The sequence below is a fragment of the Podarcis bocagei genome (genome assembly GCF_964188305.1).
Source record: "Podarcis bocagei genome assembly, chromosome: 9".
Classification (NCBI taxonomy): domain Eukaryota; kingdom Metazoa; phylum Chordata; class Lepidosauria; order Squamata; family Lacertidae; genus Podarcis; species Podarcis bocagei.
This window is the reverse complement of record NC_138134.1, coordinates 29,530,625-29,550,555: the sequence shown is the minus strand read 5'-3', so window position 1 is coordinate 29,550,555 and position 19,931 is coordinate 29,530,625. Positions and strand designations below refer to the sequence as shown.

The 19,931-nt window shown below is 38.8% G+C and overlaps 1 protein-coding gene and 1 long non-coding RNA gene across 24 annotated transcripts in view; one reads left to right on the top strand and one right to left on the bottom strand.

The window, feature by feature from the left end:
* TENM3 (teneurin transmembrane protein 3) overlaps nt 1–19,931 on the top strand; it is a 1,319,439-nt gene that overhangs the window by 866,514 nt on the left and 432,994 nt on the right. The gene's annotated exons all lie outside the window — the stretch shown is intronic.
* On the bottom strand, nt 16,004–18,131 carry LOC308594849. Its single transcript, XR_014011650.1, has 2 exons — nt 18,052–18,131; nt 16,004–16,100 (listed from the first exon to the last, which is right to left on the bottom strand). It is a non-coding gene; the product is annotated as an uncharacterized lncRNA (long non-coding RNA).

The following is a 19,931-nucleotide window of genomic DNA, read 5'->3' as shown; positions in this document are numbered from 1 at the left end:
CAAAATAGATATTATTTGTGTAATGTTTAGCCCAATTCTACACATATTTTGTAGGAAATAAGTATAATTGAGTTCTGTGTTCTCTTCAAGTTAAGTGTGAAAAGGATTGCGGTCTAACATAATTTAAAGCAGTGCTTTTTTTTCTTTAAAAAATGTTTAGGGGTACTCTCATTTTGACTCAAGAAAAACAAGACTTTATAGTTCAAATCGGGGGAAATAAATACAGCAAATGGACAAAAGTACAAAGAATCACAAAATGTTTAGGGGTATGCGTACCCCTGTGTACCCCCAGAAAAAAGCACTGATTTAAAGTATGAGTAGAAGTAAAAGTATTTTTGCATGAACAAATTAGAGAGAGAGAGAGAGAGAGAGAGAGAGAGAGAGAGAGAGACAGACAGACAGACAGACAGACAGACATAAATATTTAAATGTTCTTATGGAGACCAAGGCTATCAAATACACCTCATCTGCAAGAAAACAAGGCCAGCTATATTTCTATTTATGTAGAAGTCCCAGGTGACACAAGAGTAGCACCACCTATTTTTTTGCAAATCAGATGTTGCAGGGCTGGCATGCCCCTTCCTGTAGATTCTTCCTTGCTCAGTTGAACCACTGAGTGAGGTTTTCACATCCTGTTAAAATACATTTATTCCTAACAAGCACACTGCTTGATTGGCACATGCATCTCCACAGCTTCCCATAGTCTAGGAATATTGAAGAAAATTATTTCTGCTTTCATATGTTCGACCTTTTAAACAAACCCACATACCAAAAGAACGCAAGCACTTTGTCCCATAATAACTTCTTAGTTTGTATAATACCAATATGCTCCGGCTGAAGACCATATTAATATTAATGAAAAAATGGAAGTCTGAGATTTAGTGACTCTTGTTCCCTTCCTGCACCACCCTTATATTAAATCCATTAGCTGAGTTGAATGCACATTAATAAATAAAAAAAAGAAAGTAACTCTCTATTCAGAAACTGATTAACCTGACCTTTGCTACACTTACGCCTTCATGTGACCACTATGATGGCTGAAGTTGACCTGTGTGCTGATGTTATCTCAGATGTAACCACTGATGATTCTTCTTTTTCTCATATGAAATGTTTGTGATTAAAATTGCTCTGCTTTTGATGGAAAGTGTTATAAATGGATCAGAAATGGTACAGCTGTGCCAAGCTTTTTTGTGAATATGATGTTTACTAATAGGACTCATTGAAAGGCTCCCAAGTGTAAATATATATGAAATAATTTGGCAGAGTCATTAGGGAAATGATTCAGTTTATTGCTTTGTCTTTAAAATTGGTACTGTGCAATTTATAAAAGCAATATTGACTCAGAACTCAACCGGTTCCTGGACGACCAGTGAAAAAAAATATTTGTAATTATTAAGGGTGGAAATAATCCCTGTAGATTAATTTTTTCTACAGAATTAATAATCTCATGATCAGGGCTGTACCTTTGGACTCATAAAATATAACTTGAGATTAAATATTTTAAACCCTTGGAGCCATATAGGTCTACTATGACTAGTTTGTTTGTTTTATTTGACAGGTACAAAACTAAGTCCACTTTTCTATTTGAGTGTTTTGAAATATATATACAAAACAACACTGTTGGGTGTGCATGTAAAAACTGGAAGTGTGTGATCACAAAATGGAAACAGCTACCAGAGTTGCCAGTTTTCAACATTCACAGGGATAATAACCTTGTTCCAACCATACTAAAGGGTAATAACCAGCATCACCAGTTTTCTAGATCTAGAAAAAAAATACAAACATAGGTTCCTATATTGCAACTTTCAGTTGTTATGATTAATGGGAGGAAAGTGCAGTGCATATGAGAATAAAACCTATGAATGTCATAAAGTGAAATGTAGGAACAAAGCGACTACAAGCAGAGTCCATTGATAACTAGATCAAACTCAAGTTGCTTTGTTGTCTTCTGAATAATGGTTACTTCTACACATCCCAGTTGTGTGTACTGTGTACATATATGCAGGATAGCGGCATGTGAGTTTTGTGCGGCTTCTCAAGTTAACTCTCTTCAAATTAGTATTTAGTATTATATATTGATACATTTTCCCAAAACGCATTCAGACTCTGGAAAGAGAGTTCTTTGTTTTCAGGTCCTACTCGTTTCTTCAGACAGGTTAAGAATGGTTGGGTGGCAAAAAGGTAATGTTTTCCCACTACTGTATTTGCTAAATATCAAACCAATTGCTACAAGCAGGTGTGTGTAAACATCACTCTGATTTAGAATAAAATCAGAAAAGCCACCACTAGCAGCAACAGTTTGAGAAGGCTGAGGTTTGGGGCAGAGGATAGCAGGGGAGATGAGGTGCTTAATTATTTCCCTGCTGTCTGTTTTTGGTTTTGTTTTTTTTCATTGAATATGCCCTTCCTTGAACTGCACTTCCTCCCACAGGGTTCTGAAAAGCAATTTTTAGTACACACAAAAAAGACCATCAGGGAAAGGGTGCAATCCCTTTCCCAAGCTTCTGAAGAGTAGCCTCCTGGGGTTAAAAGCAAGCAAGCAACAAACAGACAAACAAACAAACAAACAAACAAACAAACAAACAAACAGGGAAGTGTTAGAAACCTGTGCATATAATGCCAAGTTGAGTATTGGATTTATCAGCAGTTGTCTCTATTTGAGACTGATTAGAATAATCAGTAGAGTCCTATGTCTTAAAATACCTTTACTGGTGCGTAGAAGGCATGGTCCAGCCAAAGCAAAGCATTTTAAAGTCCCCTTACTTTTACTAGGAGAGTTAAGTATGAACTGAATTCTCTATAGTTGAAATTAAAGGTGCTTAAAATGTAGTTGGATCATACTCCATTTCTGTAACCCAGTTTTATGTTACCTATATTTGTATTACAGTAATAAAAAAAGGTTATTACACCAATAACAATTCAGCTAGTATTTTGTTTGAGACATAGTTTGCAATAATTTTGTTTTGGCCAGGAGTTAGTCCATCTATAACACTTGATCCAATCTCTGGGTACTAAAATTAAGATCCAGAGTACACAGAGAAACTAGGAAATGGTGATCACTGTACGTCCCTTTACTGCCACCAGAATGTTTGCTGGATCAGACCAAAGGTCACTTTAGTCAGTCATTCTGTCTAACGTCTGTTTGAGCCAAACGTTCTAGGTGCAACTCCACTTAATACACGATGGTGTTATTAAACCCCTGTTGCAGATATGGCTAGCAAGGTTGCATTGAACACGGTCAGGCTTGTTTCTGAATAATCATGCATAGGACTGTTCTGCATGCAAAACCAATCCTCTGTGTATTTGTCAAGTCATTTTTAAAAAGCTGCTGATCCTAGTTTACTTGCTGCATTATCAACTCTCTGACATATATAATATATCTCAAAAATTTTGGTCATAGTGCAAAATGTTGTACGTATACATTATGATAGTCCTGATAATCCAAACAATTTCAACAACATTCTATGCACACAACATTAAATATTGTAGAACTTAGTGGCAGTGCTATACCGCCCTGAGCCCGGCTTCAGCTGGGGAGGGCAGGATATAAATAAAATTTTATTATTTTTTATTATGTATTATACACATTCACTTGGGAATAAGTCCCATTGAACTCAATGAAGCTTACTTCTGAGTAGACATGTATCGGCTTCCACAGTAAGCTGTTTAACATCTTTATTTCCTGTACTTGACAGCGTGCCCATCTTAATAATGTTCAGCATGAAATACAGTCACCAAGCTGTATGGACATATCAAAGCTATAGCTTCAGTTTATACACCATTATTCATATGTCTGGCATATGTGCGGAAAGCCCTGTCCCTTTATTTCCTGAGCAGAATCACTTCACAAAGCATCATTCGATGCATATGAACTGAAAATATTTGTGCAACCTAGAGAGAGAATTAATGGAAGCATTTCTGTATGAGCTCAGCCTGATTGCTTAAACTAGTGCTATAAAAGGGGCAACAAAGAAGGAATAAATACAATCATAATCAGTTTTGTCCTCATCTTGCACAGGAGCCTCATTTCCAGAGATAAATTAAAGATAATCCCACCGCTTGACTCTGCATCTTTTTGCCTAATACAGTACTTCTGCTAATAAGAATCCCCAGTTAAAAAGTTAAAATATAATTATGAATGAAAGAGCAGAGAATTGTTATTATACATGTTAATCAGTGAGAACAGAGCTCTTGACTCTCTTACTTTGAACAGAGATCTCCCACTGTTTATGCAGAGCCTCCTATCTCCTCTTGAAGAAAGCCTTTGCCTTCGAGAAAGTGACTGTTGCTCTCTGTGCCTGCAGCAGTCCCTTCTGCCTTCTGTCAGTAACACCAAGGGAGAGAGGCCCCTTTATATAACTTTGGGGAAACTCTGTCTCTTGAAGCTTATTCCTTGCTGTTAAGGACTCATTAGCTATTATAGTACAATTAGGACAATACTTATGTCTGAGCATTTAATGGTAATTGACTAGCTAATAATTTGTATTAATGGAAAAAGGACAGAGTGTCTGCGTTGATAGCAGAATGGTTTCTGTTAATCCAGAACATTTATTGCATTTTTCCCCTCACTGCCACCTTCTTCTTGCCTTCAGTTCTTTGAGTGTTTTGGTTGTGATAGCACATCTTGCTGTATAGCAGTAACATCTTTCCATGGGGGAATATGGCCCCTTACTTAGTGCCCAGAAAATTGCTTGGAATATTTGATGGGATGCCTCAGAGCTGTGCAGGAAGATAAACTACCACCCTGATAAACATGCATAACTTCTGCTATCAAGGATGTTTAATAATTTCTAAACCTAATTCTTCACTAACCATAACATGTTGTGCTTTTACTATTTTAAGTAAAATGCTCTGCCCTTTTTATCATGTCTAACCCCCAGCAAGCCCCCCACCCCACTAAGATCTCAATGATTTATTGTACATTACAAATTTAACGTTTTAAAGGGAACCACAAACTATTATACTAATGTTTCCCCTTTTTATTTTGGTATGAGCAGCAAACTCTGGTAAAGTATTGGGGAGATCTGATAAAATATCATTGGTTGACTAACTACACTTGGCTTTTTCTTTTTGATGTTTGTTTCTTGATGTAATTGTTTCTGATATAGAAATATTCTGTTTTTTTCTGTGCAATTAGGGCACGTTTTCCAAACAGAACATATCTGGACATTTTAAACTCGGATTAATTTACTTATTTCCATAAACCTTTAAGGGCTATGAAGGATAACACTGGCCAAGATCCAGCCTAAATTAAATACTTTGAAGTGTCATCAATGTATGCTTGCATTTCTCAAATTGTGATTCTGGAACTTCAAAGTATTGGCTTTGACTGGGTTGTATGCATTAATAAGGAGAAACTTAATAAATCTTTTTCTTCTTCTTCTACGATGTAAATAATAGTTTCTACCTACTTAACCAAAAAACAACCAGCTAAAATAGCATAGCTTCTACTACAGAAATTATGTTCATCTGTGCTCTTTTACTATGTCATTTTAAATGCTAGATTAAAGTAAACAGGATATGGGTAAGTGTGTGTGATTTTTGCATGGTTTTATTGCAATAAAATGTGTCCATTATTTATTGCCATGGATTACATTATTTAGCAAAGATATATCATGAGTATGGGATGATGTGGTTTCCTTGTTTGACTGTGAACAGTACATATCATTTCAAGTATATTTACCAAAAAAGTTGCATTGACCACATGCATATAATCTGTTTACAGTAAGAATCAGAAGGGTAAAAACAAATGCTATATCTGTCATATGAAAAATATAGCCTTTTTTATTTTGCTGTAAAAAAGCTAACCTGGATAACTGTTGAAAATTAATAAAAAGGGGGGAGGGAAACTATACAGAAGATGGTTAAAGGACCCTTGTATTGTACATTGGAAATGAAACATGGGCATAGCCTATGTGCACAAGGACTCCATGTCCTGTCTTCTCTCTCTTACAGCTGCTGCTGCATTAAGTGCTATAAGGATGCAGCAAAAAGCAGCCTACTATTTCTTGTGAAGGTGCAGAAATGTTTCTCTGCCGTCATAGAAATTCTGCGACACAGTGATTCCCATCAGTTTTACATTAGTGCATTCCCCCCCCCCATTGATACAAAGTCTCACTTCAATCTAGGAGGAAAATCTAAAGAAAATGAAACCTAATAATAAATTGTTGCCAAATTTGTGGTGAGAGGGACCTTCATGATTGTTTCACTGTGTTTTAAAAATATTCCTTTTCATTTCACCTTCTGTCAAACCATTCCTGTGGGTGGGTGGGTGTAGGTGTACACTCTTTTAACTGAATTCTGCAGCATAAGCAATTTACACCTCATTCCTATAAGGCTTTTGTTGGCGTAACTGCCTCTCATTCTCTCGCATGTCATCATAATGCCAACTGCATTGGTGCTGCATCCGCATAACTGGACTTGGTTACCTGAAAAAATATTTGCCTCAACTATTGAGTAAGGGCATTAAGATCAGCAAATAGAAACAAACTTTTTCACTGGTGGCACCAGTATTATGGACTGCCCTCCCTGCTAAAATTCGAGAGTATTGGTGTTTTGCTGATTCTTGATGACACACCTGTTTTCAAGCATTTCCCTAAATTTGAACTTCCTGTTCTAATTAATTGTTCTTTTAACTGTTTTAATCATAGTGCTTTTTGACAGGCTTGTTTTATTGTAAATAAGAACCTTGAGAAGAGTCAGGCTTGGATGATAATTATTTTATTGTGTATGTATTTCAAGTACATACCAATTTTGTAATTTATATTATTCTAAACTGCTTAGAATAATTCAAGCCAAAACTCTTCACTACAACCCTGAGTGGAGTCAGGCTTCTACTTGATGCTTAGGCAGCCTCTGCAACCCTTTCTGCTTTTGTGCACCTGTGTCATGTTTAGAAGGATCAGGTAGCAGGTGATGTGAAAGACCCCTGCTTGAGACCATGGAGAGCGGCTGCTAATCAGAGCAGGTAATGGGCTAGATAGGCATACTCAGGTATAAGGCAGCTTTTTCTGTATTGTGTTGATATGTATAATTATGTCCATGATGTCCAAAATAAAACTTCTTCAAAACATTTTTTTTAAGATTGAAAGGCAAAGAGAGACGAAACTGCAGTTTATGACAGTGATTACACATACATGCCCACAATCTAAAGAATGTGAATATGAAACATAAAAGTTTTTATTTATTTATTAATGGTTCCCAGTCCAAACTGAATGGAAGCTTGTTTCTTCTTGAATGGCCGTCTGGCTCCTGGATCCTGATTCTGTGTTTTAGAGAAACATAAAAAACCGCAAGGTAGAGTCTATAAATGAAAGGGTGGGATAAAGGTGCATGGCAACCAGTTAGCCATAGATATCTCCCCTAAGAAAGGCTGTTGCTGCCACAGCCTGGAAATACCAGTAAAATCAGGGCTCCTTCCATCCAGCTTCTGAGCATTTCAGTTCATTACAGTAAGAAGAAGGGAACAGAAGCACATACAATAACAGAATGCGGCTCAGAGTTCCCAATAGAAGCAACAGTGGTAGCAATTTCCATCGGAAGTTGCAGTAAGCAATATCAAGAGAAGAAAGTGGGAGGAAATTATGACCTCAAACCAAGCTTCAACCCAGGCATGCCAACTCCTAGAGGCAGAGGTGTTTTCGGACCCCTCAGTATTGGCTGGCAGGGGGCTGGGCCCCCTCAGTGTTGAGGGGGCAGAGGAGGCCAAGCGGGGAGCCGGGCACAATGTGGTTCAGTGGCTGGCTGCTCCTGAGTGCGAGAGAGGAAGCCACCCTGCAACGGACTCTGCTCTCAGGAACCTGACATCACACACGCGCAATGTGCACTAGGCCCACTCAATCTTAGGTGCAAGATGGTGCCTCTTCTTGAATCTCTATGGGGTGTGCAGGGGAAAGCGAGGATCAGCCAATGTATGCTATAAGGAAACACTTCTCCAGTGCCCTCTCCTTTTTACCAGGGGGAAAGAGTGATGAGGGAGCAAGGATAAGGGATTTGAACTATTCTATAAACAATTTGAGTATACACGATGATAGATAAATTATAAAGGATCACATTTTGAACAGTAGAATTGCATGTGATGTGAAGCATTATTATTTAAAAAAAGAGATGAGGCTTCAGTGCTCTATGCATTATCTGGGTGTAAATCCCATCAAAATCAGTGGGATTTACTACTGAAAAAAACATGCATAGGATTCCACTCCACGGCTTCTAATAAGTATTGGCACTTACAGCTTGCTTTTAAAAACAAAGCACTGCAGTTCATTTAAATTTTCTCTTAAGAGTTTGGCAGTGAGTAACAGAGGTACAAGTTCTCTGGGCATCTGATAACCTAGAGAAAAATGCTGTAGGAAAAAGAATGGGATTTTATTTACTATCACTGTATCTAGGGCTATTTGAGGTCTCCTGTCCACTCACAACCATAATTATATCTCATACAGAGCCAATTGTTTCCCTGGAAGAATAATTACAACAGTGAATAATGGGTTAATATAAAACATAAAGTAGAGTGTTTAGTGGAGGAATTTGAGAACAGATAAGAAATATAGCATCCAACATATTCTTCCATAATTGTACAGTCCTCCAGAGATAATGGATATCATTATCAACGGCGCCTGTCCTAGGAAACTTGGCAAGGTTATGATTGTTTGTTACAGCTTTGGTTATATTAACATACACATTAATATTTATAAATATTTGATGTCATGTTAATTTTTCATATAAGATGATTTATGTAATGTTGCTGTGCTCTGTTAGAGGGCATTTACTGTAGGCTTCAAAAGGGAACTGGATTGATGCATGTTCTTTAAGGGGACTTGACTGTATATTACTGTACATACACACGATGAATCATTCCAGGGGAAAGTGATTCAAAAATAAATTATCTGAATTGTAGAAAAGCTCCATTAACATTTTAAATAAAACATAATGAAAAAGACCATACTAAAGTATTTCATATGTCTTATTAAATAGCAGGCATTTCTTGTCAACGACTGAAAGTTTTTATCTGAATAATGTATTCCAAATATTTTATGCCACTTTTATTTTTTTCCCTTTGGTCCACATCCTAAATTAAATTATGATCAAGTGTGGATAATTCATATTATGGTGTGATGCATAAGTATAAATAGCATATCACCTATTGTTTGAAGTGAATTACTTTCCTCTTTCTCTTTTACAAGCAGAATAATGTTCACCTCTGTATGTCTCCATGAACCTAATATGTAGGACTAGAATTGTGATTATTCACGAAACACTTGATGAGTTCAGGTAGTACTAGACGAAGGCTTTCATACAAATATGTGTAGATATTTTAGTTGTCCCATCCCTAACACTCAGGATGGTATCAATTTCCAAAGGATGCTAGAGGTTGGAAGAGATGAAGCAACTCTGACTGGAAGCTCTTACAGGAATTGGAGAAACTACTAGCTCAGAGTTTGGCTAGGTAAAAAGAAAAAAACTCATACTCATTTTGACTGAACAATTTGTTCATATGTGCTCAGCAGCCAGTCCTGAGCCATGTATCGCCTTGCATAAATCTCCGATTTGCAAATTCCCCACTAATGTAATACCAGCACACATGCTGCTTGCTGCCTTGCTTGGCCACCCTTAATCAGTGTCAACTACAGTTCCTAATGGATGGGGGGCATCCTTGGAATTATGCTGAGTCAAAGGTTGTTGCTGCCCCTCCTCCCCATTTGCAGAAGCCGTTAACGTCCTCTGACAAGTGGGTCCATCCTCAGTGCTGGAACGTAAAGGATGTATCACCCAGTCAGGCCCTGACAATGACAGTGTGGCTGGGTACAAACCCACTCACTCACATCTTCTAATAACCAAAAGCCAACTGGAACGACAATGCAGCATGGGGGTGAGAGGAGAATGTTGTGCCACCACAGCAAATACTTGAGGATGCCAGCCAGGTTCTACTTATTAGAAGAGGTGAGTGGCTGTAGAAAGACACACTTGCTGTATCCGTGGGATCACTGACAAATGAAAGCAGCTGGGGATTATGAAACTGGAGAGTCACTGAGCATGTCATCATCAGGGCAGTTGTTTGCTCCCGCCCTCCAACCAACCCGCCACTCAGGGCACATGCCCCCTCTCCCACCTCCTTCAGAAACTACCCAACCAGCACAACATATACAGCTAGGTGAAAAATCCTCCCCAACCCAGCCATTAGTCACACACACCTTTTTATTTTCAAATTCTTGTGGTGGGGATTTGGAGAAATTTCTTTTATTTTATTGGTGGGGCAGTTAATGTGATAAATATGAGGTGGCAGGGTGTTTGCAAAAGTGGTTTTAAAAGCTTTATCACTCCTTTAGGTGGCAAAACAACAATAAGAAGCAACAGAGACTGATATTGTTCCTCAGTGAGAATGTCCCAATACGAATGGGACAACTTTGTTTCATTTCTTCTGGGCTGTTCTCACTGATGAGCTCTGTGTTGCAATTGTTGAACACTGTATGACCTTTGTTGTTAATTGCAGCTCTGCTGCCACTTAAAGCGGTGACAAAAGTTTTTCCCAGTACAGTGGTAGGGTACCTCGGGTTAAGAACTTAATTCGTTCTGGAGGCCCGTTCTTAACCTGAAACTGTTCTTAACCTGAGGTACCACTTTAGCTAATAGGGCCTCCCGCTGCCGCCGCTCCGCTGCTGCACGATTTCTGTTCTCATCCTGAAGCAAAGTTATTAACCTGAAGCACGATTTCTGGGTTAGCGGAGTCTGTAACCTGAAGAGTCTGTAACCTGAAGCGTCTGTAACCCGAGGTACCACTGTAAAAGAAAGACAGCAGCCATTTGCCACGCCATATCTATTGTGTTAAGCCATGCACACAGAAACACACACAGAGAAAAATCTGAGAAAATTTACCCAAATATCACAAAAATATTAAGAGATTGTTTTGCCCACCTGAACCCTGAAATGCACAGAAGTTTGGGCTGAATACTTTAACCAAGCACTACGATGTACACAAACTTGAAGTTATGTTAATAAGAATTTTTGCTGTGACATTGCATACCCCAGGGTTAAATAAAAATGGAATTATAATATTCTTCAATTTTGCTTTTTTCTGGTTGTAGAAATAAATGTTGAGTCTTCATACAGAATGCCAGGTAAGGGCTTCACACTTCATAGGAGTAGTTTCCTTGGGGAGGAAAAATCCAAGACAATCTGTGACAATGAGTGTGACTGCCTAGACACAGCAGTATAACTAAAATGATGGCATGCATCTGTAGGTCTTCTCTGTGGAAACATCAGTGTGGGCACCATGTACAGGGAGACCTTGGCCATTTTTTGATAGACTGGCATAATGGAGTAAAAATTCAAGCATCCGTGTCTATTTAGTAATAGTTTATATTTAGTAATAGTTTATACATAATATATGTTTCCATTTAAGTTTATTGGCTGTATGTGGTGGTGGTGATTATTTAATTTTGTTTTTAGAAGACTTTAACAAGGATGAATTAAAAAAAAATACATGCTGACTTATGCAGCAGCTGATTCTAAGTGAATATTTTAACAAAGATTTGATGTAAAAAATAAAAAAAGCTAGCAAAAGTTCCATTGATTAGATAGGCATGAGAAGCCTGTATCCCACTAAATCGTATTGTGGTAGCAATAGAAAGAGATCTAAATTCAGTTGCAACTTCATATCTCAGTTGATCCAGAATAAGCCATGTCCTTGCTAAGAGGTAGGTGATTTGGAAAATTTTCTTTTTTTCCAGTAAATCACAGTGGAGGCATACCTCACAATACCTGTCTTGAACATGAGGCAGCTGCAAGGGATGGTTCAGTGAAAATATCCTTCTGCCTTGCCCCACTGGATATTCAGAATAACCAAATAACAGAAGTTCTGAACTTCCTTTCATAGTTATTTGATTTGTTTCACTAAGAGATTATACCCTAACCAAAGGGTATTGAGTTCTCTTCCTTCTCTGTCTCATCTTATAATCCAGCATTGAACTGGCTGTAGGTCAAAATGTAATGGATGTAGTGTAAAAAGGCTACACCAGGGCAGGAGTTAGATACCACATTTTAAAAAATAATAATAATGCCCTTGTTCACTTTATGCTGCTATTTTAACATACATTTTGATTCAGGTAAAGTTCCTTTGCTCCACCACATTCCCCTTTAAGCAGGCTATACCCTTTCTCAATTCTTCATGCTTCTCTGTAATTCTTTGAAATATTTTAATAGTATGCCAGTTAAGAAGCATAGTGGACGCCTTTGCAGATACCTACCTGAAAGTTACACATGGGGATATGAAAAACTATAAAAATTATTTTCAAAACGTACAATAAAGTAAAACATTGGAGGATGGCCATAGTACCATAGGGACATCTTGTGTCTCTCATTCCCCATAGTTCAGACCAAAAGGCGCATTTGGAACTAGCAGGCCAGATGCAATCTTATTCTCCTTCTCTTCCCTTCCAACTGCTTTCCCTTTTCCTATGAGTGTATAAAGGTAAAGGTAAAGGGACCCCTGACCATTAGGTCCAGTCATGGCCGACTCTGGGGTTGCGGCGCTCATCTCGCTTTATTGGCCGAGGGAGCCGGCGTACAGCTTCCGGGTCATGTGGCCAGCATGACTAAGCTGCTTCTGGTGAACCAGAGCAGCACACAGAAACGCTGTTTACCTTCCCGCTGGAGCGGTACCTATTTATCTACTTGCACTTTGACGTGTTTTGGAACTGCTAGGTTGGCAGGAGCAGGGACCAATCAACGGGAGCTCACCCCGTCACAGGGATTCGAACCGCCGACCTTCTGATCAGCAAGTCCTAGGCTCTGTGGTTTAACCCACAGCACCACCTGTGTCCCATTAGTGTATATGTGTGTGTTATTACCATTATCATTTTATATTCACCCTCTCCTTCAAGGAGCTTAAAATGGTGTACATGGTTCTCCCCTTTTCCATTTTATCCTCACAACAACTGTGTGAAGTAGATTATGCTAAGAGACAGAGACTGGCTCAAGGTTACCCAATGGCTGAGTGGGGTTTTGAATCATGCTCTCCTAAGTCCTAGTCCAAACTCTAATCACCAACTCTCTGTTTTCTGCACGATCTAATGGTCACTAAAATCCCAAACTGGCACATTTGGAAGTTTTTGTTGGAAAGACAAAGTTTGAGTCAATTGTTGTTGTTGTTTAGTCATTTAGTCGTGTCCGACTCTTCATGACTCCATGGACCAGAGCACGCCAGGCACTTCTGTCTTCCACTGCCTTCTGCAGTTTGGTCAAACTCATGCTGGTAGATTCGAGAACACTGTCCAACCATCTCGTCCTCTGTCGTCCCCTTCTCCTTGTGCCCTCCATCTTTCCCAACATCAGGCTCTTTTCCAGGGAGTCTTCTCTTCTCATGAGGTGGCCAAAGTATTGGAGCCTCAGCTTCACGATCTGTCCTTCCAGTGAGCATTGAGTCAATTAGCACATCGTATTTTTTGTTCTCATCCATTTTCCTCATACAAATAATATATTTCTGTGAGAAGTGTAATGTAGATAAGTGCTCCAACTTCAACCATCAGAGAAGTTACAGAAGGTACATCCCTGACCAGGAAAATTGCTGTAGCTGCACCTTGTACATTCTCATCTTGAGCACATATTATACTATTCTGGTAAGTGAGCTATTCATACAACAAGAAATGTTTGTAAAAATGAGGCTATTTTTGCCTTGTGCTGCTTGTGTATCAGTATCTGTGTGAGAAGCAGAGACAGCAGAAGCTGTATTACACCCTGTGTAAAACCTAGTTGGAACACTGACCTAGTTAGATCAATGAGATTGCTCCGTCCATGTATCGCTGTGTTAAAAAGGGGACTCAAGCAGCTCCTATGAAATCAATAAAATATTTAGGACAAATTATGATGAAGATCTAGTCTTTTGGATAAGATTAGTTTTTTAAGGGGAGAAAATCCCCAAACTCCACTTACATTCATTAATCTGTATTGTAATTGTTATGCACTCATTTGGGGAAACTTTATTTTATTAAAAGTAATATTTTAACATTCAAGTCATCTTCAGCTAAGTGACTACTTTTATTACCACTGTTTATGCTATGCTTCTTTTACCCACCCACCCCAAGTGTGACATGTGCACTTTAAAGTAAGAAACATTATTCATGGAAATAAGATAAAAACGGCTTACAGTTTTAAGTATTGACTTGACTCCTAGCCTTTGATAATTACTTCCTATCTCCCTGGGCTGCTGTGATACATACCTGCAAGGTGTCCAAGTCTATGTCAACACTAGAAAAACATGATAAAATGGAGAACCTGCCATTGTAATTCTAATTCGCACTTACAATTGTGACATCCACAACATGATTTAGCCATTTAGTAATGCCAAAGTAGTTGATTTCTGAATTCTTTTTAAAAAAGAAAACACCTCATGGATGTTTAATTGTGATGATGTTCTGAGTGCAGATTCACTTTAGTGCTACATCCAAGATGCAGCAAGAAATAGCTTTGTACCTTTTGCAATGATTCTGATAGTTCCTGATCTCCTAATTTGACTTTTGGGGATTAGAAAAGGATTCAGTACAGTTTTGTTGATATCAGGAAACTATTTGCATTAGCTGGTGTAGGTTTTCTGCAGTCTTTGTGTTGATACCTTCCCAGTGCAAATGGTTAAGTGTACTGTGGAGACAAAGTGACTGTGTTGATTTCTACCGCTACGGTTTTAGGGCATGGTTTTATTATGCCAGAGAGATTCCTGATTGCCAAGTTTTGGCAGCTTTCCATTCTTAATATTACATTAGTAGTGAAAATTGTTTAAATAAATAGGTTATGGGGCACTAGGTATTTCTTTTAGCAGCTTTCTTTCTGTTATTATCTGAATATGTTTAGTATTTCATATTGATATATAGATGGAGTCTTCTAAATCAATTGTAGTTTGTATGTCTCATTCAGCTGCATCATTTGTTCACTGATAAAGTATTTGAAATAAACAAAAAAGACACAAGGACTGCACAGTTTTTAAAATAATGTGAAAAAACAGAACATTACATCACTATTTCTTTTGGGAGGAATGAACTAATAATATGAACTTATATACAGCAAGTGAAAATAATTTGCCCGATGCTCACCTCCTCCAACAATGCAGCAAATATTTGTTGTTTATATTAGTACTATCACAGTCTTATCAGCACATCTTCACTGTGATCATTGCTGTGTCTATGTCTTCTCTAATTTACTTAGGTTTTCTACAGGGACTACTCCATTCGGTTAGGTCTCATTCTCTCAGGCATTTAAGCAGCCCACTGGAACTTAAGTGTTATCTCAAAACAAGTATTTAGCTGAACTTGCGGAGATGCTAGCATAAGCTCGGTTCTGTTTTAGCCTTGTTCACAGCTTGCAATGTGCGGAGAGGGCTCTGGCTCCCTGTTGCTTTTGCATATGGCACTAAATTTAGTTCTGGCAAGAATCGCCATTTTTTTGACCTGCTTAATATTGGGGTTCCTGCCCATCAGGATTTGCAATATTAGATTCAGTGTTAGGCACTGTGCAATTTTTATTTACATACTGTAGCTTGATATGCATCTGCATGTACAAAATGAGCAAGAACTGGAAATATGTTTATTTTCCTGCTTCGGGACCAGGGCATCCCTCCTCTTACCATTCTCTGGCACTTCTACGAACAGAACATTATGAATATCGGCTAGACTGCAAGCCTAAAACTCCAGCTTGAGCTTCCTCTATCTTTCTACTGCAGTTCTGCCCCCCCCCCCCCAATCTCTTAAGGCTACATATTGTTTCCTTGCATGTGTCTGAAATGGCCAAAAAGTTGTTTGCCTTTGCACAAACATTTTGATTATTAATAATAAATCTCAGCAAAAGGGATAATTACATGGGATCCCAGTTTTGTAATGTTTCCACATGAAGACGCAAGTGGAGAGTGAAGAACAGAACATCAACTGGACACTTTTGATGGAACAATAAATAGATTTGTCAGGCTTAAATCTACACTATAGTGACGAACCCAAACACATTAATGAAATAGAAAATACAAACCTTTACATTTGTTGTGTTTAGTGGAGACTTCAGAGTCCAAATTTCAGAGACATTGAATATTCTCTAGTATAGCTGAATAAGATTAAAAGGTTCATGACCTGGGGAACAAGATAAAATACTAATCAGTCCCATTTATCATTCATTCCACCAATCAATCAGAAGTTATACTATGTGCCAACACAACTTGTGAGTTAATATTGCCTTGGCCATCAGTAATGTCCTTCAGGATAACCTAAAAAAGACCTATCTTTAGCTGCTAACGACAGAAGTAGCAACAGGTTTGATAAAGCAGCCGTTATCATAATTGTGACCATGATGTGAAATCAAGGTATTTGAATCTGCTGACACAAATTAGGTTGTGGCTTGGTTTGCACATCACAGTAAGCTAAACTACATGCTGCATGTGAATGTGCATACTCCTGAAGAGAAGCATGCAACCACTTTGCTCCTCCCTGTCCTTTTTATTCCCATGGTGCATTTAGCTAAGGCCTGGCTTTGTGGAACACGCCCTCCAAACATGGGCTCATGGTTAAGTTCTCTGCTCACAAACAAGCTTTGGCTACAGCTTAACTACAAGTTTGAGTTTGGACTACCCACTAAGCTAAATCTTGACTTATCATAGAAGTAGTAAAAAGGCCAGAGAGAAGCAAAGCAGCTGCAAACTCCTATCCAGGAGCCTGCTTGCTTGCATAGTCTTGGCAAGCTATCATTTGGCTTATTGTGTCTTGCAAACCAGGCCAGTGTGGCTTAGAATTTCCATGTGAATTAAATATCTTTCAGTACCTTATTTTCAGTAAGCTACCATTTCAACTGAACATGTATATTTACATTGTGTAATTCTCTTAATAATTCTTTCCAACTCTTATGGGAATAATACGTTGGTTTTCCTGCCAAGAATCTGACACCCATTCCTGCTCACTCTACAGACCTCCGTTTTTAAAGAATTCCAGCACTATAGTTGGGGAGTCTGGTTGGGGAGTGTGAGTACTAGTTTAAAAACCAAAACATATCAGAGTACTGGGATAATATAGCTGGCACCAACCATTTTATATAGCCTTCTCCGCAGCTAAGTCTGTTCCACTTTCCTTTAAGTACAGAAATATGCTTAGGATCCTAAATCTTTAACAATACGATGAGTACCATACATCAGTATATTAATGTGTACATAATAGGTTACCCACGGGGGAATTAGTAATACCATTATGTTGACAAAAAAAACTTCGTCTGATTGCCCCAGTCTATCAGTATATCTCCTGCAAAACAAATGATGTCATTCAGTAAGGAGTTGTCTTCCATTATAATAAAACCCATTATAAGCTCACAGTCTACCATTCAGATGAGGAATGATATTTAGAGACTCACGTCCAAGTTCTGCTGACCGCAGTCACATGAATTTTCCTGCCATATAATTAGAACTGTGTGGAAGGGTTTCCATTTTAGAAAATCAGAAATGCAACATGTCTGAGATAGAAAGAAACTCTGTGTGTACTGTATAGACAAACAGATTGATTAAATTTTATAGCAATTTGGACAAATGGAAGCATGTTTTGGTTTAAACAGATAATTATATAATGTACATTTGAATATTTCACCTGTACTGTGCCCACTAATTTAGTCTTTTGGAGATTCCAACTAGAGTTGCAAACTTCTGAGCAACATCAAAGAGCTTCCATTTAAAAACATATTAAAACTTTATCTGAGAATATTCTTGTCTTAAACTTTAGATGTAGGGGAGAATCCTTTCCTCTACATCCCCTAGGGAATTACTTCTTAGACTTTTGAAAATTGAGGCCATCTCCAGAATAATGAAGCTAATCACATACCCCTAAAAAACCCTATGTGTACATTGCTAGTGGCCCATAATTTTCAAAGTTTATGAGGCTAGCATTCGTATGGAGCTCCTTTTACCCCATTTCATCTGTATCTTGTTAACTGAGCCCATGTAGTAGCATCCTGAAGCATTAAACGGGTGATATCTCTGTGTCCATCCACTTGTTGAATAGGTAGCAATGCCCTGGTTTTCAGGATTTAATTTGTGCCAGGTCTCACCATGATCTCAGTCTTGACAACTGTTTTCAGTGCCAGGAGTCCAAGACTATATCTGTTGTTGTTGCCATCTGTCTGTCTCAAGAGACAACGGAGTGCAGCCCCGGAGATGAAGTCAAATTGCTGCATTAGCAACACCGAAATCACTACCCCGGAGCACAAGCTTAGGCAGTGTGTATGGAGGTCCTGGACTGCCCAGATAACAATACCTTCTTCATCAGCCATGCTGATGAGGTCCAAAGGAAAGCAGAGCAATCGGTTTGCCACCAGTTAGGCTGCAGGAGTTGCCAGAAGAAGGTGTACAAGGCCCCATCCAACAGTCTTAGGGACTCCACTCCTGATTTGTGTAGGGTTTCCTCCTTAGCTTTTTCTCCTGAAGATATCCTGCAAGGCAACAGAGGTTAAGGATCTGAGAACCCTTACCTGGTTTAGCTGGCCAGTATAAGCTGTTTACCAGGATGTGACTGCTGTCACATGCTGACAGCTTCTGGGAGCCACAGGTGTGAGCTGAGTGCAGGATGTGGACCAAAGGTGGACAGCCCAGAAGGAGCTGTCCCCCACCACTGCCAGTACCTAGTGTAAACCCTCAGAATGCTACAAGGAGGGGGAAGAATTGGACTAGCCAAGGTTCTGCTGGATCCTAAGCCCAGCTATCAGTGATGGACTAGATTTGGGCCTCTCTGATGTGCTACCCTAGAGCTGATGCACCCGCCCCGCCCCCCACCTCAGAATGTGGGGAAGACACACTACCCTACCTTCTGCTCTGGCCAGCATGAGTGGCAGGGCTTCAGATATGATGGTGGCTCTGCTGCTCTGTTCAGCCCCACTGGTCCCTGGTCAGGAGTTAGGATTGCTCCCTAATTTGGTTTGGATTCAACCCTTTTCTTTTGACCCACTCTAGCTGCTATGCATACCGATTTTGCACCATTAGTGCCACTTTCAGAAGTTATTGTGTCAAGTCTAATGCCATGTGTAGAGCTCAATGATTATTTCTTTTTTGAAAACTGCTGCAGGTATGTTGTTTTGAACATTCACAAAGTATACGAAAAGCTAATGCATTTTGTGTATTATGCCAGCCTTCTTGCTAACATCTCGGTATTTGACCTCAGCATCTAGGACTATCAAAGCAAATACCATATGAGAGGTCAGTGTGATAATAGATTCTATATCCTCAGATTTTTTTAAAAAAATGTTGTCTACAATTATGCAGCCTTTACAGTATTTAAATTGACTCACAATCTGATTCAAAACATCCACAAGAAAGTCTTCCTGGCCTGAATCCAAAGAACTGTGCAACTAGTTTCACATGCCAAAGAGAACTTTGGATACATTTCCCTTAAACAGCAGCCCCTTATTCCACTTGACAAACTTATTTTGAACTGAAGGGCGGTTTCAAAAGTAGTTTGTGACATGTCTGCTATTCAAAGGGGCGTGGAACATCAACTGGGCATGCCCAAGCAGTTCTCTGGGTCCCAGCTATTGGATCAAGTAGGGCTTGCTTCCTAGTAAGTCTTACTTAAGATTTCAGCTTCAGCCCACTGACCTTTCATTATTGTATTCCTACTTATAATTAAGCCCTCTCACTGAAGCATACAACAATTTTTACTGCACTATTTTTGTCTTTTTAATCTACTGCCTTATCTGTTAAATTACAATTTTAAGGATGTCCCAAGATCTTACAGAAATTTATATGTGCTTGTGTTGTGTGTACCTTATACTCTTGTGAAGAGTCTATTCTATGTGATACAAAAAATATAGCAATTCAACTTTATAGTTGTATGGAAAGTAATATCATTAAGCTCCCTCTGCAAATATTTTTACTGCCATTTAAATTTAGACTCTTGTCATATGTCACATTTGATTTTATTTTATCTTTAGGCTAG